The sequence below is a fragment of the Myotis yumanensis genome, unplaced genomic scaffold (genome assembly GCF_028538775.1).
Source record: "Myotis yumanensis isolate MYYU_CA2020_CCGP unplaced genomic scaffold, mMyoYum1.0.hap1 SCAF_10, whole genome shotgun sequence".
NCBI lineage: Eukaryota > Metazoa > Chordata > Mammalia > Chiroptera > Vespertilionidae > Myotis > Myotis yumanensis.
The window spans coordinates 70,900,241-70,905,647 of record NW_027223761.1 but is presented as its reverse complement, the minus strand read 5'-3'; positions in this window follow the sequence as shown (position 1 = coordinate 70,905,647).

Sequence of the window (5,407 nt, the reverse complement as noted above, 5' to 3'; positions counted from 1 at the left end):
GTCTCACATATTTGAGGGCTGGTGGAGCTCTTGAAGAAGAGAGGTCAAGGTCAACTCCACTCTCACAGTTGTTCAGACTATAAACCTTAAAATCTTCCTTGACTTTCCCATCCATCCATCAGCTAGCTTTGTTGGGTCTGTCCTCGCTGTGGATTCAGAATTCCATCATGTCTCACCTCTTGCCTATTACCACTCTGGTCTCTGTCTCCTTTTCCTCTGGATTTCTGCAATAGTTTCTTAGCTTGCATCCCATTTCCACCATCTACTCTCAGTAGAGAAGCCGGAGTGATTCTATTAAAATGGGAGGAATGTGGGTCATTGTACTTCTTGCTTAAAATTCCATTTCATTCAATGTCTTCATAATGGCCTGTAGGGTTCCTCTACTTTATCTGATCTTTCCTTGTTTCTCTGAACTCATCTCTTATTCTCTCCAGCTGTACTGGCCTCCTTATTGTTCCTTGAACATTCTGGACTCATACGTGTCTTAGGGTCTTTGCATTTCCTGCTTGAAAAGTTCTTCCCCACAGATGTCCACAGGGTTAATTTATTCACCTCCTTTAAGCTTTTGTTCAAATGGTATTTTCTCAATGAGGTTTCCCCTGAATACTCTACCCAAAATTGTTCCTATACTCTACATACACATTTGTTACTCCTCTTTACTTGGTTCTACATTTTATTTCCTCCCAAAACATATTTTAGAGTTCTTTATGGTTCACTTATTTATTATGATTATTTTGTATCTTTTCCTGATAGAGTGTAAGCTCACGAGGACAGGGATCCTCATCAGTTTGGCTCACTACGATACTCAAAGGGCCTAAGCTCATGTGTGGCTCAATTAGGTGCTCAATAAAATTGTTTAAGTGGATGAATAAGGGGATTGATCAAAATTCTTCTAGTCTCTCTTCTACTTTAACATAGTGTGATTCTCTGATAAGAGTAAGAAACATTTCTTGTCAACCTTTGTTTTCTGGTAAAAAGAACACACAAAACTAGATTTGGGGAGTTAGGTAACCAATTGCATCCCTTTTGATTTGAAAAGTGCTCTTGCAACAAGTATTCAGCACTGTTATTCACTTGGTGGTAGCTTTTGATGTCCCTACGGTTGTATTTAGATGATAACCCTACATGAAGAGGAAAAGGAAAATAAGAAGCAGGTGATGAGGTATAAGCTCCTCATCCTAAGGAGAAGAGTTCTTGTCAGTGTATGGGGCATGTGGTAAGAAAACGTCTAAGCAGTTACAGCTAATATGAATGTGTTGGCTAATATTTCTAATTATAAATTGATAAACTGGCATTTGGACTTACAACTCAATCTCGTATGTGTTTTAGTTGATGGGAGGTTTTCAGGCCTGAGTGGGACCGGAAACATGGTGACTCAGTTGTGGTTAGAACCTTGTAAGATTTTGTCCAACTCAGGCTGATGCCACCTAACATTGCACATTTTCCATCTCTCAGTCTCCTGGTTTGATCAGGAACATACCAGTTTGGGAGATTGGAATGATTTTCATCTGTCTTAACTGGAATTATTTATAAAGAAGTTATTAATGAATAAAAATATAAATTGTTTAAAAATCATGTGGCTGTGAAGGTTGTATTTGAACTCCAGTTTTATAGTTTCTACCAACTTCTCTAATCTTACAGTATTGCCCAAACTTGTTCTACCATCCTTTACCTATCTGTAGAATACATTTTCAGAAAACTTAAATGAAAGTAAGCTAGAGGCATAACACATGGGCTGTATTTTTCAATTTATTGAGGTATAATTAACAATTAAAAATTGTATATATTTAAGGTGTACAACTTGATGACTTAATATATATATTCATTGTGAAATAATCATCACAATTAAGCTAATTAATATATCCATTACCTCACATAGTTACCATTTTTTGTGTAATGAGAACACAAGAGCTACTCTCTTAGCAAATTTCAAGTATACAGCACACACACACACACACACACACACAATTACATTTTATTCTTCTGTAGATAGATACTTAGGTTGTTTTTGTATCTTGACTATTATGAATAATGGTGAAATGAACATGGGAGTAAAACTATCTCTTCGAGATCTTGATTTTATTTACTTTGCATTACTAGATCATAAGATAGTCTTATTTTGAATATTTTGAGGAACCTCCATACTGTTTTCCATGATGCCTACACCAATTTATATTCCCACAACAAAGTGCATGGGTTCCCTTTTCTCTATATCATCACCAATGCTTGTTATCTTGTCTTTCTGATGATAACATTCTCGCAAGTATGAGGAGCTATGTCACTGTGATTTAGATTTGCATTTCCATGTTGGCCTTTAGTATGTCTTCTTTTGAAAAATGTCTATTTAGGTCCTTTGCCCATTTTTAAATTGAGTTTTTAGGTGTGTGTGTGTGTGTGTGTGTGTGTTGCTATTAAGTTATATGAGTTCTTTATATCTTTTGTATATTAATCTCTTATTAGATATATAGTTTGCAAATATGTTCTTCCATTCCATAATTTGCCTTTTCACTCTCGTGGTTGTTTCCTTTGCTGTGCAGAGCTTTTTAGTTTGATGCAATTCTACTTGTTTGTCTTTGCTTTTGTTGTCTGTGCTTTGGTGTCACATCAGAAATATCATTGACATGGGTTAGTCTTTATTTTTTGGAAAGCAGAATAAACTATGTTAATGTCATAAAACTGAGTTCTCCTTTGAAATCATATGTCACTCAATAAATGCACAGGTAATCAGTTTGTGGGCAATCTGTGGATCAGAAGCAGCACTCACACTCCCAAAATCAAATCAGAAAGCAGGCATCTAGAGCATTGGAGGGCACAGTGCACAGTGCACAGTGAGGTTCCGCAATGCTGATTACTATGCTTCCTACCTTTCAGATTGGAGGGAGGAGGCAAAATCCCCGAAAGTACATATTAGCCCATTTTCCAAGTTTCGTTCTCTTTTCAATATATATTCTGCTCATAGACTGGGTCCTGGGAAATCAATCCATCTCTTCCCCAGCTTCTTCCTGGTAATGGTCTTTTCATCTGAGCACTGGGTGAGTGATTGCAATGACCCAGTTTGTTGTAATATCATGTGCATTAGTGTACTGTGTATTGTTGCACTGCATTAGAGTATGGTGATGACTCTGTTTGAGCACAAGGGACATTTTCTGGAATCTCTTCTGTGTGATTTCATAATGTTACTATGCTGTATATGGACTTGTCTCAAGTACTGCAGTTACACACACACACACACACACACACACACACACACATACACACACATACAAACTTCCATTAAAATGTAATAAATGTAAAGTGGAATGATGCAGTTCTCAGTCACTTTCTTTTACTTTCAAAGATATTTCCCTAAGAGGCACCTACAATGTAAATTGTAGAGTTCACACAATTTTATTGAATGCAGTCTCTTTTGGTGGATATGGGTCAACCCAATCCTTTTAACACTACTTGGTCAGATTGAAAAGGCCCTCTTGGTTCTTACTGTATACTTTAGCTGTTTGATGGGATATGGGGATGAAAGACGCAGACTCAGATTATCTTGAAAGCATTTCAGGCGCTCCCAGCATGTTGGCAAGGGCAGTAATGACAGAAAATCCCTTGTCCGCTGGGTGATTAGTGAGACTCATTTTGTGCTCCTCCTAATGTATCCTTTCTCTTCTGGGCCAGCTATGGATGAGTGATTTGATAGTTGGCTTATTAGTTTCAGGTTAAAATTGTTTATTGGTGACCTCTGGGCTTGAGCAATCGACATCTTCACATCTTTCCACAGACAGATTACGTCCCCCAAATGCTTTCAATGTGATGGTGGTCATCATATTTTTCTCCCTTCCCTCCATATCCCTGAAGGTTGCACCATTCTATGTGGCATGTGTAAAAACACATGGGAAATTTGGAAGAATGAAAAGCAAGACAGTTTTCAGTGCATTAGACAAAGAGCACACAGAGGAATGCAATAGTTTTGAATGAGCTTTTGGTTTGAGTTCTGAAGCCAAGAAAGATTGCAGTTTGTCCTGGAACACACTTCTCACCACTTCTGGCATCAGTTCAATGGTTCATTCTGCCCTTAGGGGCATAAGGAGTGCCCCTGGGTTTTTGGTTGAGATATTTCTGTTCTTTATTTCTCCTGCCTTTTATCTCCTGGCTTCTGAAGTTGAAGTGTGGTTTTTTGGGTCCTGCTGGATGAAATTGGGGAACTTGTGATGTGTGATGAGTTCTGACCTGAGAGAAGTGGGATTTGGGGGGCAGCCCTGGTGTCTTAGGTGTACAGCCTATGTCTAGACACATCTCAACGAGGGAGGAGGAAGAAGTTACACTAAGGTTTGGAAAATTTTGGGGCTGATATATTGGTATTTGGGGAAAAGGGTGGGATTTATTTCCTTCTATAGTGAAATTAGTAAGTGGATATTATCATCTTGGCCTACTGCTCCTGCTACAGAAGGGTCCCTCCCATTGGGCTGATCTGGACCAGAACAGATCCCAAACCTGCACCCGAGGTGATGCTAGTCCTTCCTTCATTCACTTGCTCACTCATTAGTTCGTATATCATCCCATCCTTTCCATTTAAGAATCCATTCACCCAATCTATGCACAAGAGCTTGGGCTGGGCACTTTTGATATAGAGAACAAAGCCACAGTTCCCCTCTCACATTCCAATAGGAGAGAGAGCGGACATAGACAGGTGTGATTACAGCACACAGTGGCATTGAGGTGAGGGTAAGCACCGTGATGTACAGGCTCACAGAAGAGGTGCATCCCACACGGGCTTGGAAAGGAAGCCTCCAGTCAGTCCCAGTGGATCAGGAACGGGTAGACACCTCCTGGAGAGTCTGCTTTCCTGTTAAGGAACTCATAACAAGCACTATAATGAAATACAAAACTCGGATAGTCTTTTGGGTTTCCTGTTAAGATTTGTACTCAACCCAAGAAACCTGAGGTCAGAAGGTGACTGTTTACAAAGGTGGTTGAGAAGGAATTGTTCAAGAAATATTCTAACCAAATGGAGTCAAATTCACTGGCCTGGTGTTATTCTTTGAATCAAAGGCCCCTCTTTGATCTTTTCAGACTGAACTGACTGTTTCACAGCATACAGTGTCTTATCATCTATCTTGCTCCCCAAGCATACATTTCTTCTTTTTGCTCAACTGCAAGCTTGTATTTTCATTTCTGACTTTCTCAAGATGATAGACAGGCCTGGAGCTATTACTTATATCACAAACAATGGATGGTTGTCAGAGAAACTGCCAAAGGTAAAGGGGCCTTTGCCAATATCACATGAACATAACTGGGTATTTTTTCCTCTCTTTCCTGACATAAAAAAAGGAGGCCTGAGGTTTAAGCAGTGCTACCTCCCATCAAGTCTAGGATCTCCGTGATGAGAGAGCGCTACTCCTTCTATACCTAAACCGGTGTC